Source organism: Pongo abelii, chromosome X (genome assembly GCF_028885655.2).
Source record: "Pongo abelii isolate AG06213 chromosome X, NHGRI_mPonAbe1-v2.0_pri, whole genome shotgun sequence".
Classification (NCBI taxonomy): Eukaryota; Metazoa; Chordata; class Mammalia; order Primates; family Hominidae; genus Pongo; species Pongo abelii.
The window spans coordinates 85,455,903-85,472,154 of record NC_072008.2 but is presented as its reverse complement, the minus strand read 5'-3'; the positions used below and the strand labels follow the sequence as shown (position 1 = coordinate 85,472,154).

At 40.1% G+C, this 16,252-nt stretch overlaps 1 long non-coding RNA gene across 3 annotated transcripts in view; it reads left to right on the top strand.

The window, feature by feature from the left end:
• LOC112130954 (uncharacterized) overlaps positions 1-16,252 on the top strand; it is a 129,186-nt gene that overhangs the window by 64,394 nt on the left and 48,540 nt on the right. For 2 of the 3 annotated variants that reach the window (XR_010139041.1, XR_010139039.1), the window contains 2 exons: positions 4,151-4,272; positions 10,181-10,295. The exons of the other annotated variant lie outside the window; for it this stretch is intronic. This is a non-coding gene — a long non-coding RNA (uncharacterized LOC112130954). The remainder of the gene's footprint in view (positions 1-4,150; positions 4,273-10,180; positions 10,296-16,252) is intronic. 3 annotated transcript variants of the gene reach the window in all.

Sequence of the window (16,252 nt, the reverse complement as noted above, 5' to 3'; positions counted from 1 at the left end):
TTGATGTGCTGCTGGATTCTGTTTGCCAGTATTTTATTGAGGATTTTTGCATCAATGTTCATCAAGGATATTGGTCTAAAATTCTCTTTTTTTGTTGTGTCTCTGCCAGGCTTTGGTATCAGGATGATGCTGGCCTCATAAAATGAGTTAGGGAGGATTCCCTCTTTTTCTATTGATTGGAATAGTTTCAGAAGGAATGGTACCAGCTCCTCCTTGTACCTCTGGTAGAATTCGGCTGTGAACCCATCTGGTCCTGGACTTTTTTTGGTTGGTAAGCTATTGATTATTGCCATAATTTCAGCTCCTGTTATTGGTCTATTCAGAGATTGAACTTCTTCTTGGTTTAGTCTTGGGAGGGTGTATGTGTTGAGGAATTTATCCATTTCTTCTAGATTTTCTAGTTTATTTGCATAGAGGTGTTTGTAATATTCTCTGATGGTAGTTTGTATTTCTGTGGGATCGGTGGTGATATCCCCTTTATCATTTTTTATTGCATCTATTTGATTCTTCTCTCTTTTTTTCTTTATTAATCTTGCTAGCGGTCTATCAATTTTGTTGATCCTTTCAAAAAACCAGCTCCTGGATTCATTGATTTTTTGAAGGGTTTTTTGTGTCTCTATTTCCTTCAGTTCTGCTCTGATTTTAGTTATTTCTTGCCTTCTGCTAGCTTTTGAATGTGTTTGCTCTTGCTTTTCTAGTTCTTTTAATTGTGATGTTAGGGTGTCAATTTTGGATCTTTCCTGCTTTCTCTTGTGGGCATTTAGTGCTATAAATTTCCCTCTACACACTGCTTTGAATGCATCCCAGAGATTCTGGTATGTTGTGTCTTGGTTCTCGTTGGTTTCAAAGAACATCTTTATTTCTGCCTTCATTTCGTTATGTACCCAGTAGTCATTCAGGAGCAGGTTGTTCAGTTTCCACGTAGTTGAGCGGTTTTGAGTGAGATTCTTAATCCTGAGTTCTAGCTTGATTGCACTGTGATCTGAGAGACAGTTTGTTACAATTTCTGTTCTTTTACATTTATTGAGGAGAGCTTTACTTCCAAGGATATGGTCAATTTTGGAATAGGTGTGGTGTGGTGCTGAAAAAAATGTATATTCTGTTGATTTGGGGTGGAGAGTTCTGTAGATGTCTATTAGGTCTGCTTGGTGCAGAGCTGAGTTCAATTCCTGGGTATCCTTGTTGACTTTCTGTCTCGTTGATCTGTCTAATGTTGACAGTGGGGTGTTAAAGTCTCCCATTATTAATGTGTGGGAGTCTAAGTCTCTTTGTAGGTCACTCAGGACTTGCTTTATGAATCTGGGTGCTCCTGTATTGGGTGCGTATATATTTAGGATAGTTAGCTCTTCTTGTTGAATTAATCCCTTTACCATTATGTAATGGCCTTCTTTGTCTCTTTTGATCTTTGTTGGTTTAAAGTCTGTTTTATCAGAGACTAGGATTGCAACCCCTGCCTTTTTTTGTTTTCCATTTGCTTGGTAGATCTTCTGCCATCCTTTTATTTTGAGCCTATGTGTGTCTCTGCACGTGAGATGGGTTTCCTGAATACAGCACACTGATGGGTCTTGAGTCTTTATCCAATTTGCCAGTCTGTGTCTTTTAATTGGACCATTTAGTCCATTTACATTTAAAGTTAATATTGTTATGTGTGAATTTGATCCTGTCATTATGATGTTAGCTCGATGTTTTGCTCGTTAGTTGATGCAGTCTCTTCCTAGTCTCAATGGTCTTTACATTTCGGTATGATTTTGCAGTGGCTGGTACCGGTTGTGCCTTTCCATTTTTAGCGCTTCCTTCAAGAGCTCTTTTAGGGCAGGCCTGGTGGTGACAAAATCTCTCAGCATTTGCTTGTCTGTAAAGTATTTTATTTCTCCTTCACTTATGAAGCTTAGTTTGGCAGGATATGAAATTCTAGGTTGAAAATTCTTTTCTTTAAGAATGTTGAATATTGGCCCCCACTCTCTTCTGGCTTGTAGGGTTTCTGCCGAGAGATCCGCTGTTAGTCTGATGGGCTTCCCTTTGATGGTAACCCGTCCTTTCTCTCTGGCTGCCCTTAACATTTTTTCCTTCATTTCAACTTTGGTGAATCTGACAATTATGTGTCTTGGAGTTGCTCTTCTCGAAGAGTATCTTTGTGGCGTTCTCTGTATTTCCTGAATCTGAATGTTGGCCTGCCTTGCTAGATTGGGGAAGTTCTCCTGGATAATATCCTGCAGAGTGTTTTCCAACTTGTTTCCATTCTCCCCATCACTTTCAGGTACACCAATCAGACGTAGATTTGGTCTTTTCACATAGTCCCACATTTCTTGGAGGCTTTGCTCGTTTCTTTTTATTCTTTTTTCTCTAAACTTCCCTTCTCGCTTCATTTCATTCATTTCATCTTCCAGGGCTGATACCCTTTCTTCCATTTGATCGCATCGGCTCCTGAGGCTTCTGCATTCTTCACGTAGTTCTCGAGCCTTGGTTTTCAGCTCCATCAGCTCCTTTAAGCACTTCTCTGTATTGGTTATTCTAGTTATACATTCTTCTAAATTTTTTTCAAAGTTTTCAACTTCTTTGCCTTTGGATTGAATATCCTCCCGTAGCTCGGAGTAATTTGATCGTCTGAAGCCTTCTTCTCTCAGCTCGTCAAAGTCATTCTCCGTCCAGCTTTGTTCCGTTGCTGGTGAGGAACTGCGTTCCTTTGGAGGAGGAGAGGTACTCTGGTTTTTAGAGTTTCCAGTTTTTCTGCTCTGTTTTTTCCCCATCTTTGTGGTTTTATCTACTTTTGGTCTTTGATGATGGTGATGTACAGATGGGTTTTTGGTGTGGATGTCCTTTCTGTTAGTTTTCCTTCTAACAGACAGAACCCTCAGCTGCAGGTCTGTTGGAGTACCTGGCCGGCCGTGTGAGGTGTCAGTCTGCCCCTGCTGGGGGGTGCCTCCCAGTTAGGCTGCTCGGGGGTCAGGGGTCAGGGACCCACTTGAGGAGGCAGTCAGCCCGTTCTCAGATCTCCAGCTGCGTGCTGGGAGAACCACTGCTCTCCTCACAGCTGTCAGACAGGGACATTTAAGTCTGCAGAGGTTACTGCTGTCTTTTTGTTTGTCTGTGCCCTGCCCCCAGAGGTGGAGCCTACAGAGGCAGGCAGGCAGGCCTCCTTGAGCTGTGGTGGGCTCCACCCAGTTCAAGCTTCCAGGCTGCTTTGTTTACCTAAGGGAGCCTGGGCAATGGCGGGCGCCCCTCCCCCAGCCTCGCTGCCGACTTGCTGCTTGATCTCAGACTGCTGTGCTAGCAATCAGCGAGACTCCGTGGGCGTAGGACCCTCTGAGCCAGGTGCGGGCTATACTCTCCTGGGGCACCGTTTCCTAAGCCCGTCGGAAAAGCACAGTATTCGGGTGGGAGTGGCCCGATTTTCCAGGTGCCGTCTGTCACCTCTGGAAGGGGAACTCCCTGACCCCTTGCGCTTCCCGAGTGAGGCAATGCCTCGCCCCTGCTTCGGCTGGCGCACGGTGCGCTCACCCACTGACCTGCGCCCACTGTCTGGCACTCCCTAGTGAGATGAACACGGTACCTCAGATGGAAATGCAGAAATCACCCGTCTTCTGCGTCGCTCGCGCTGGGAGCTGTAGACCGGAGCTGTTCCTATTCGGCCATCTTGGCTCCTCCCTCTATGACTCTTAACCTGTGTTTTTAAACCAACTGACAAAATAACAGTGAGAACAAAACTGAACCAACTCAAGTTACATGTACTAGAATTCCTGGTTAAATGTGTTCATTCTTTTAAAACAACTCTTTAATAACTGGAAAAAATGAAATGGACAATAAATACCTTAAAATGTTTTGCTCAGACATGTGAATTACATCCAGCTCAATGGAAGTTGGGAGCATAACATGGGGTTATGGGGGTGGGACACAAAAGTTATAAGGTTGTAAAGAAGAACAAATTCTGGAAGGCCAGGATCCTTGAGTTTAAAAACAAAATGACCAGTTGTACTACTTGTCATCTCCCCAGGAATACCTTTATTTTACCCAGATAAAATTAACAAATTAGCATGAGTATGCAGTTTTCTGATATAACATTCTCAAATGTGGAGAAGTGATGAAGTTTTATTTTAGCAAGTATGCTACTAATCTAGGTTAAGTAAGTTAGATGTTTTTTTCTTACTGCAAGATTGATCCATGAACAAATTCCAATATTTTGTGAAGTTCTATCGAAGAGCAGATCTGTTTAGAAAATCTTGTCATTGTAAGTCATGAAGGCCTTCAAAGTGCAATTGCGGAGAGACTTCTTTGGTAAGTGTTCACTATTCATGTATGATGTTTCCCTCCGTGTATGAGAACATGTATGAGTGAAGACTATATTCACTGGTTAATGAGATGAGAAATTATACTTTTTATAAATTTGGGTTAATCCTATTTAAATATGTTTGATTTAAATATGATTACTATTTAAATATGATTACTGAATGATTGTGACTTCCATGCTGGAATCGTCTATTTTGTTTATAATTGATACTTTGTCCTTTCTACTTAAAAGGGTAAGTTTGTTTTTATTTTAGCCATAGAAGAGATTATGGCAGACTAAAATATCTATGGAATATAAAGTTTTCTTATTTTGCATTGTTAGAAATTGTGTAGTTTCTGTTCTTTTGACTTTAATAAACATTGTTAAATTGTCAATACCACTTACTTAAATGTACATGATTTTGATCTAAAGATAACTGTTCATGCTTTTAGTTTATAGTCCTATCATACTTGTCTTTTAAAAAACATTGATAGACACCAAGTTTTACTTTTAGATTCATCTATTATCTTACAAATGTAACAAGAATTCCTTTCTTAGAATTTGTTCTTAAACCAATAGAACCACTACCTGTGAACTCTTAGTTTTTAGTATAATTACATTTCTAATTTGATAATTGATTTAATAATTGAAAAGTAGTACATGTCAGACTATACTGTCATGAAAAACAGACATCATAGCACCTTTACCTTCAGTTTTAGTTCCCCATCAATCTTATTTTCTCCTAATTTTTTCTTATGTATTTGATTGTGTCATTTACTTCAATATATAAGGTCAAATGCTCAGAAAAATGTTGCTGTACCTTCATCCTTTAGACAATGTGACTGACAAAAATTACTTCCCTACCCATGCTTAGACATCTGAAATCTTCCACCTTCCTGTGAACCATTTTAGGTAATCTTTATGGGCTGGATTATTTTGCCTGGTTCATTTATTACCAATTGTTGCTGCAGAGAGAAAACAGGAGTAGGAGATAGAACAAGTAATTATGATCAGAGATGAGTTTGCTTTCTAGTTTAGAAAGTTACAGGAAAGGCCCATCTGGACTATCTGAACAGAAATTTAAGGGTATTAGCTATCTATGGATAAAGTAAGAACCTAAGATTGCTAGGATGCAAAGAAAACAACAACAACCAAAAACTGAGCTTAATTTGCTATAGATTAAATGAAGCTAGTAGATAACAGCTTCAAAATAAAGTCTAAATTGGCTCTTGTGTAGATTGTAGAGGAAAAAGCCCTGGTTCTGAATTACAGTGATTTCGTGTAAGGTGTAGACCTAGCTCTGATACTAACTTTTAACTTGGATAATACTTTACCCTTTTCTGGGCCTGAGATCCCCTTTCTACAGATCTTTTCAGAGTACACTGGTTGCATTACCCCAAAGGGTAATAGAAAAGAATGAAGGGAATGCACTGAACTAGTGAAACACTGCAATTACCCCAAAACTCACTACCATTACCCCCAAAAGAATTCTAAATGCGGTATTATGGTGTTATGGACCTTTGCATTTTTTTTTTCTCCGAAGACATAGAGAACATTTAGTTTAACCCCACCTCCCATTTTACAGAAGAGGAGAGTGAACAACAGAGAGATTCAGATCCACCACATTTATTGAGCACCTATTTATGTTAGGAACTGATCTGGACTTTGATATATTATAGTTTATTTAATCATCAAAAGAATCCTGTGTGCAAGGCGGGGTGATTGTTATTTTGATTTTTAGAGAACAGGAAATAGGCTGACAATTTAAGTAGATGGCATGGATTCATACAGCTAGGAAACAGCTGGGATTTGATCACAACCATGTCTCATTTCAAATCTAGTACTCATCCCACTATATCACACCTTGTCTTAATCCTCATCCATAATGCTATTCGAAGTGTGTCATATGCTAATTTTATTGCTGAGACAGACGATGAAAACTACTAATAAAATGATTGATTGAAGGCAGTTCATCCAGAGACAAACAGGTATTTAGCAGAATGTTTCAAAGTGAGGACTGGTTCTTTTTTCCTCCTTGTGAACTGTCAGAAAAATAAGACTTTCCTTCCTTAGAAATCACAGCAGTTTTTCCACAACAAATGGAATCAATTTGTTACAAAATTAACTAAGTTGTATTCATACTCAAGCTTTTCATTTTCCACACTGGAAAATGCTCTCAAGCAGGAAGATTTATTGGTAAAATAATTCAACTGAAATTTCCAAAATGAAATCTGTCTATTGTTATTGCTTATATTCTTGTAAATATACTGCTTCCTTACTGTAGTAGCAGGTACAAAGTTGTTGAAAGTGCCTTGCTACAAATAAATGACTAAAGTGCCTGTGGTACTTAATAACTAGTTTATACGTTAACCACTAATCCATTTTGTCTACCAGACAGCTGAAAGCCTTCCACCTTCAGTTAGAAAAGTCCAAATTGAATGTTAAAGGGACATTTATTCATGTAAAATGTATTACCTGGACTGTTTTATGTTCTTAAATTTTGTAAGGGAAGAAAAAAATTCTTCATTTAATATGCTGCTTGGTCATTAAAGTTAGGTCCCATATTCCAAATGAAGGTTCATAAAATGAACTCTATATACATATTTCTTAGAAATCTTGCTCAAACTTGATCGTGCTGGAACTTGCTATGTTTAGCTTTTAATTTATCAAAATGACATGAAATAATTGTGAGGAAAAGATAAAAACATTAAAAAAACATAGCATAGTGATTTTGCCACTTAAAGGGACCTGGGTGTTGAAGTAATAATTAACAAGGGTTTTCTCTGTGGAATTTTGACTATTGTTTAGATTCAATCAGACGTAAAATCTAAGAACCAATCTGGGGTTAAATGAAAAGGAGAGAGCAGTGATGGAGGATGCTTTTCTAGGTAAAGATGGGGAAAAGAAAAATTTCAAATTGTTATAATCTATTGAGATTTACTAGCTTAATATTCTCTTTTTGAGACCCTCCAGGTGGAAATGCCCATTTACAGAATAAATAATTTTGAATCTGAAGCTAAATTTTATTTTATTTCTATGTGTGACACTTATTGTAAGCCTCATAAAGAATGAGCATTGCTTAGCTAGGGTGAGGATAGTGACATCATCCCACTGGCAAGAGACCAGACATTATCTTGCTTCCTTTTAACTTACCAGGAAGGCCTGGACCCACAGAAAGATTTTTGATATAAATCTCCAAATAAAACCATACCTGAGCCATCACAATTCTTCTGAGCCTGGGTATATGAGGGTAGAGGGTGAGAGAGAAGCTCACAGTGGCAACAGTCATTGAAGCGGAAACTTTTCACAGTATCTATGTATTCAGCACCTGCAATGCACAAAGCTCAAAGTTATTTTACTATTCTGCCTAGAAGAGTTTCAAAATTCAAAATATTTAAATATTTTGTTTTTAAGGGAAGGAAAATGATAGTCAACATATGTGAAGTACCAGATATATAGCTATGTACTATTTTACCTGTGTTACTTCATCTAATCCAAATACTTCAGGAGGTGAATATAATCCCATTTTACAGATAAGAAAACAGACTCAGAAGCTGTTACTTGAATAGGTAACAATTTTTGAACACTTACTGTGTGCCAAACACTAGTCTAAATGTTTTGCATGTACTAATTCAATCCTTACACTTCCCATTTTACATATGAGAAAACTAGTAAGTGGCAGGGCTGAAATTTGCACCCAAATACTTCTATGTTCTTAGGAACCTAGATATACTCAGGCCACCTCTGCTAAAAATGATTTATTATAAGGATATGTGGAGAAGCACAGAGGGTGGTACACCATTTTGCTAACTGTGCAAACAGGTGTCACAGAGGGTGGTACACCATTTTGCTAACTGCAAAAACAGACTGCTTTGGCAGTCTGACAAGAGATCTGGATTATTAATAATTCTAGTAAATGTTCTCCTCAGAAGCTGATGTCTGTTGTTTCTGCCTCTAGAATTACAGCTTTGTGGTGATGTAATGATCACCATCATCAACTTCCTCTGTTTCTTCTCCAGTCAGCACCCATTATTGACATAACTAATTTTTCTTTTATACTCTATGAGAGAGGATCCAATGGGATTATCCCATCAGTGCCCCAGCAGCCTACCTACTGGGTAAAGTTCTCATGCTAGACTGTCTCATAGCCAGTCAAAAAGCCCATTATGTATCTGCAGATGTGGGATGGTCAGCTAAGAACACCTCAGAAGACTACAGTGAGCATGGAAGAAACCTTGAATGTCCTGGCTTGTACATTGTCTGACCCCCTGAGCCCATTTTTATTATGGTGTACTAACATTTCTATGGCACTGGATTCTTACATCATTTCCATTAACTCAGTAAATTATCCACCTCCTAGATCAGAGCCATAGGACATAAGTTTGTCTCCAGTGTCCCACCTTTTCCTTATAACACCCATTGCCCTACTTTCAGCAACATTCCCTCATGTCGTGTTAGAGTCCATTGCTTTCCTGAGAAAAAAACTAATGTTTGTTGGGTGCTTACTATGTACCAGGTGTGTCACAAACTTTATGTCGTAATTCTCCCAACAGTCCCGTAAGGTAAGATATTATTCCCACTTTGTAATAGGCTGGACCTGAGGTTCGTAACGATACAGTGATCTCAGCCCTAGAGAGTGAAAGAGGGTGGATTAAAACCGAGTCTGTTTGGATCCAAAGCCCATAATGTTTACACTCTGCCAAATTGTCTCTGAAAGAGAGGCGTCTGCCAAACTCGCCAATGGAGATTTATTCTGCAGGACAGTTTGGATTTTAGGTAGTAATAGCAGCTACCTTTTTTTTTCCAAGCATTTCTTATGTACTGAGCACTGTGTTAAGCACTTACTAAATGTTATTGCTAATCACAATTCTGGTGAAGGTATTGCTTACCCTTTTTTAAACATGAGGAAACTAAACTTTAGAAAAATTAAGCAACTTGACTAGGATGAAGAGTTAGTAAATAGCCCAGCCCTTATTGGAGCCTTGGCTCTTAATCAGTAGATGTACTGTTTCCCATTTTAAGGACTCAGAAAACAGCAATACTTAAACACTACCAGTAGAATTTGAGGCATAATGGCTAGGTTTATAAGACTTTTTTTAAGTGAGAGATTGTAATGCTTCTATTTATAAGGTGATCTCTGTCTGAGGTTCTCTTCTTTGTGGAGATAAACATATCAGAAACGCTGTCTGTTACCCACCACTGCAACCCCAATCTTTAAGTCCCAATGCAACTATGGAATGACTTGATACCTACCTTGTGCAGGGATAATAATCTCCTCATTGCAGCCCTCTGCTTTTTCTCCTGGAGCAAGTCGTGCTGGATAACCATGGGTACTGGGTCTGACCAGCTAGGAGTCACTGCTCTTCTGAGGATGGCAGACTGTTAGGGTCTTTGGGGTTGAACACACAGTTTTATTGTTTTAAGCCTTCTCTGCGTGAGCAGGCTTTGCTCATGTAAATTACTACTGAGAGGTGGGGGCTGAGGGTTGCCATTACTAGGGCAAATACATCAAGAGCCTGTAAGTTAGCTGCTTCTCTACAGTAGAATGATTCAAAGCGAAGTGGTCTCAGATCATTTCAGGTCCTTGGAGTATTTGCTATTGACTGGGCTATCATTTCCTACTTACGACCTGGAGCTATGCTAGTGTAGACCAACGTCTTAGTGTCCTTAAGGGTCTCGAGTACTTGTAAATCTTCTATTGAAATCAGCTCACTAGGAGGGAATAGCAGTGGGCTACTCAGGGTCCTCCAAGAAGCCTCCAATGTGTAGATCCCTACAAAGTGTTACTATTTCTTCTCTGGCTCTTGAGCTATCCCCTCTGAACAGGAGAGGAGGAAGCAGTGGCAGCCAGCTTCCTTGGTGGCTTCTTTCCTCCCTATGAATACCCACAAAATTGTGTTATCTGTGAATATCCAGGCCTCCTACCCCCTCATGGACCAGATGGGGACATTGAGACCCACAGAAGGATGTGCCTGATAAATACGCTCTATCCACATCAAATCAATGGATTTTCGTGGCTCCAAGATATGAGGTATGGTAATATTTAATTTGACGACATCAACATTCCTTTTTTTTTTTTTTTTTTTTTTGAGACAGAGTCTTGCTTTGTCACCAAGGCTGGAATGCAGTGGCGCAATCTCAGCTCTCTTCAATGTCTGCTTCTTGGGTTCAAGTGATTCTCTTGCCTCAGCCTCTGAGTAGCTGGGATTACAGGCATGCGCCACCATGCCTGGCTCATTTTTGTATTTTTAGTAGAGATGGGGTTTCGCCATGTTGGCTAGCTTGGTCTTGAACTCCTAACCTCAGGTGATCTGCCCATCTCGGCCTCCCAAAGTGCTAGGATTACAGGTGTGAGCCACCACGCCCAGCCAAGAGTACTTTTTATTCAGTACATCTTTTCTGGTGTGTGAAACTTTACTAACCTTCAATCTATTTTTCTCATGTGGCTAAGGATTTATCAGTTATTTCATCATCGTCATCATTGTCATTACTATTATTCAAAAACCTGAATTTCTCTAACACCTACTAATTTACAGCATGCCTTCACATGTGCCGTGAAAATTCAATTTCAAAACTCAAAAGAGGGAGGCAGGGCAGGATATTATTAACCTCGTTTTATAGATGAGTGTCAGGATATAAAGATATTGAGCGATTGCTCCAGCGTCAAACCCATCCACCTGTGGAACTAAGTTTCTAGGACTCTCCACCACTTTATCTGCTCTAGAGAATATTGGCATGCTTTACCCAAATGCCACCCTAGCAACCAAATTATTTTACCAACTATGCCACTAGCCGCATTGCCTGGCTTTCCGCTATTTGAGACTCATTCATTTGAGCTGCTGCTTTTGCTACAAATTCCTTGGAAACAAAATATCCCATTAAGCAGTACCTACCACTCACACATTCAATGTGATTTTTTTTTTTTTTCTTTGAGACGGAGTTTTTCTCTTATTGCCCAGGCTGGAGTGCTGTGGCACGATTGCGGCTCACTACAACCTCCTCCGCCTTCCGGTTTTAAGCGATTATCCTGCCTCAGCCTCCTAAGTAGCTGGGATTACAGGTGCCCGCCACCACGCCTGGCTAATTCTTTTTGTATTTTTAGTAGAGACGGGGTTTCACCATGTAGGCCAGGCTGGTCGTGAACTCCTGACCTCGTGGTCCACCTGCCTCAGCCTCCCAAAGTGCTGAGATTACAGGTGGAGCTACTGCGCCCGGCCTCCATGTGATTTTTATTTATTTATTTGAGATGGTGTTTTGCTCGTTGCCCAGGCTGGACTGCAATGTTGCAACCTTGGCTTACTGCAACCTCCGCCTCCTGGATTCAAGCGATTCTCCTACCTCAGCCTCCCGAGTAGCTGGGATTACAGGCGCCTGCCACCACGACCGACTAATTTTGTATTTTTAGTAGAGACGGGGTTTCTCCATGTTGGTCAGGCTGGTCTGGAACTCCCAACCTCAGGTGATCCACTGGCTTCGGCCTCCCAAAGTGCTGAGATTACATGCACGAGGCCCCGCACCCAGGCGATTTTTTTTTTTTTTTTTTTTTTTTTGAAACAGTTTCACTCTTGTTTCCCAGGCTGGAGTACAATGGAGCAATCTCGGCTCACTGCAACCTCTGCCAAAGCGATTCTCCTGCCTCAGCCTCCTGATAGCTGGGATTACAGGCATGCACCACCATGCCCAGCTAATTTTGTGTTTTTAGTAGAGACAGTGTTTCACCATGTTGATCAGGCTGGTCTCGAACTCCTGACCTCAGGTGATCTGCCCGCTTCAGCCTCCCAAAGTGCTGGGATTACAGGTGTGAGCCACCACACCCGGCCAATGTGAATTTATGTATCTAAATTCAGCAAGTCAACTGCCTAGCCTTGGCCAGATATTAGAGAATTAAAAAGTCCAAATAGACTTTGATTGGGGTGGACGTTATCAAGGATAATATCTGCTGCCCAGAAACAGAGTGATGGTTGAAGAGTTGGGAATCCAGTGCTGGAGGGGAGTACTTGATAGGGACACAGAAAAGTAGAAAGTATGCTGCAAACACGTTTGCCAGCCTCCTTATTGGGCTCGCAGCCTGCCTTATCCCTTCCAGAATTGATGACTTCAGTAGCTGTCAGGGTTGGGGCAGAAATTTGTCAGCCTTAGTCTATTTGTCAGAACCTCTCCAGAGACACTGGAAAACATTCTTATTTCTGTGACACTTTTTGGTAGGAAATAATCACATTCCTGTCAATCTTAATGTGTTTTATAAGCCTTGAAATACATTTAAACATGAATTTAACCCTTCTGTGAAGACGTGCCACTTTAGTGGCATCTTTTTTAAATTAGAGGAGAGAGTGAAGGAGAGGAAAGGGCAGCTCTCATTAAATGGTGCTGAAAAGAAAAAAAAAACATGAAGCTTCCTCTACTCTGTTAACAAAATCTCATTTAGAGCAGCCTGTGTTCTGTCTCCTGCTTTGGAAAATAGCCCAGGGAAGCTGACATGGACTCACCTTAAAATTAAGTGGAGTAGTCAGCTTTGTACAAGGATATCACCTGTCCCCAAATATCTCCCCACTATTTGTCAACTGAAGTATCTTAAGTTCCACCATAATAACATCCTTTGGGTTTTTGAATGTATTAATACTCATTTGAGGGCAGGCACGGTAGCTCACACCTGTAATCACAGCACTTTGGGAGGCTGAGATGGGCAGATCATTTGAGATTAGGAGTTCAAGACCAGCATGGCCAACATGGTGAAACCCTGGCTCTACTGAAAATACAAAAATTAGCTGGGTGTGGTGGCACATGCCTGTAATCCCAGCTACTTGTGAGGCTGAAGCAGGAGAATCGCTTGAACCCAGGAAGGAGAGGTTGCGGTGAGCCGAGATCGCCAGTGCACGCCAGTCTGGGCAACAGAGTGAGACTGTTTCAAAAAACAAAAATGAAACAAACAAAAACCTCGTTTGGAGGGGAATCTGAAACTGAAGCTAATATTTTATTATGGAGCTTCTCTAGTTTGAACTATAATGTTCAAACTAGTAGCATCAGTATCTTCTGGGAACTTGTAAGTGCATATTTTTGGTTTCACCCCAGACGTGAAGTATAGGTAGAGAGAGGCAATCTGTGTTTTAATAAGCCTTCAGGTGATTCTGATGGATGCTAAAGTTTGAGAACCATTGCCTCAGTGATTTTTTTGTTTATCAGATACTTTTTATCCTGCATAGTAATTTATCATTATAGCTAGTTTTTTTTAGCACTTACTACATGCCAGATATTAGCCATTTACAAACATTATTTACTTCTCAGAATAACCTCACAGTGTGAATGTTATTATTTTCTTTATGTTTAAGATGAAGAAACTATGTCTGAGATTAAGTTACCCAAGTTTATTTAGCTAGTGAGTGGTGAAGCCTATATAGTAGATCATAGGTCTTCTGGATAGATACGTGATTTTCAACCTTGTATCTACATTAATGTCACTTCGGAGCTTATAAAAATCTCCAGATCAAGTTTACACCCCAAAACAATTACATCAGCATTTCTGGTGGTTGTGCACTTTGTTAACTTTTGAAATCTTTCCAGATGATTTTAATGTGCAGCCAAGACTGAGAACATTTGTTCTGTACCCTGACTGCACATTAGAACCACCTGAAAAGCTTAAACCTTGACGCTGAATTAAACTATTTGAATCTAATTCTCTAAAATGAAGCTAAAGATTCCCAGCTGGCTAGTGAGAATTGGGAACCCCTGCTCTAGAAAATGCTTTACCACCTCTATGGGCTTTAGAGAATATGGCCTATGGAAATAAATCTTGATTGGTACTGGACGCCTGATGGGGACAGAGATGTCAGAAGGCAGCAAAGGGAAACTGTATTCACAGTGTTGCCAAGGGCATGCCTGCCCAAAGCAGGTTTATGCTTTCTCTAATTATGGGTGTTTCTCCTATCCTTACTCCCTATTCCCAAAGGCAAGACTCCATTTGGTCCCTTACAAAATAAGCAGTATATAGTATAAAGTGCAAGGCTCTGAAGTGTAGGCATTTGCCACTTAAGTGGCCATGGGCAAATCAGGGATCCTCTTTGTCCCTCAGTGTCTTCATCTGTAAAATGTAAATAATATATTACTACCATAAAAGTCTTCAGAGGGTCATTGTGTGGACTAAGGGAGATGATTCATGTAACATGCTTAGCACATAAAGTGTAAGTGTTCACTAAGTGTTAGTCTCTGAGCCTCAGTTTCTTTATCTGTCAACTGGGGATGAAAGTACCCACTCTACCTATCTCAGAAGGCTATTTCTAGGATGGATCAAAGAACATATGTATGTGAAGAGCACTTTGTAAACTGAACTAGGCCTTATACCTATAAGAGGTCATGAGTTCTTTCCATTTCCCTTAAGACAGATACAAAGAATCATTGCCAGACAGGTTAAAGGAGTCCCTAAAGTCATTGACTCTTGGGGCAAAAAAAAAAAAGCCTTTAGAAACCACTAGTCCTACACCTTCATTGTTCAGATGATACAAATGGAATTCAGGGAGGAAGAGGGACTTGTCCAGGTCACCAGAAATTAGTGGCACAGCTCAGGGGAGATTCCAGTATTGCTGATGCTAGGTCCTAAGCTTTTGCCACCATTTCACATTCTATACTTCATTTTGTCCCTGTCTGCCTTCCTCCCCCACCACCCCAGCTCCCAAGCCCTACTCTTCATATCCTGAGCTATAAACACAGGCTGACCTGCTGTGCACCATTAAACACCAGGACTGCTTCTTTTTAGAGTCCATGGAATTAATGTGATTAAGATTCCCCCTCACAGGCTGTGTAAAGCACAGGAACTTAGGGATCCTTCTGAACTGAGAAGTGAAGGTGGCATATTTCTAACAGTCTATACTTTTGGACCTCACTCAACTACTTCACACTGCTCTGGTCTCCCTAACACACTAAACAGAAAACTTGCATATATTGAACAGGATATATCTCCCCATCCTTATCTACTTTCCAGATAAGACATGATAGTTTTTGTTTCTGGTCAGATTTGATGATAGTCTAAAAAAATTATTATTTGATGGTTAGAGGTGGGCTGAGGGGAGGATGGTGTGTTTAGTCTTAAAGTTAAGGCCAGCCTTATGCCAGATAGGGCAGAGGAATTGACTTCCCATACCACGTTATGTGTGGTAGCTTGAAAGTCTCACTTACGAGAAACTATCTCATTGATATTTAAGGTATGGTGCCTGAAAGCCTACAACTATTTATTTATTGTCACTACCCCATTTGGTACACGAGATTCCATGTGTGCAAGTGCTCAGCACCTACCTACCAATAATTTTTAAAGAGCAAAAACTAAATCCACCTGCATCCCCTTTCTCCCTCTCTGTCCCATACACTAAAAAGTTAAAAATAATAAATACATGATTTAAAACTCAGCATCTGTAAAGATTTCCTTTACGATTAATCATGAGAACCCTTAATTTGCCCTCCATCTGTGTTACAAATTAGTTTCAGTCTGTTATAAAAGACTAAAACGAATTGATATGACCTGCAAATTAATAACATTTATGACATTCACACTAACTTTTCTTTAAGAAGTTAACAAATAGAATCACTTTGAACATCCCCAAAGGCCTGTCCTCTCGTCTTCTGCAGGCATACATAGTTTCCATGATGAAATGTTAATGTCCTGATTTCTGTTGATTTGTGCAGCAGGTACCTAGATTTATTGAGGCCATAAGAATGGCTAAATTATTGAATAAGGAGGAAGGGTGGAGAATGCTGTTAGAAATCCTGTTTTATTTAGACCGTATACATTCATAGCCCATGGATCATTTGTGTACCCTTCAATGTTTCAGCATTTAAATTCTAAACAACTCTCCTTTGAAGCAACTGTATTCTAAGTTCTAAATATAGTTGCTTCAAAGGAGAGCCAGCTGGCAGGATATGATGACTATATGCTTACATTTTGATAGCCTGGAATCAGTGGTAAATAGGACTGGCTCATAAGAGTCTATGTTTAAATTTTCA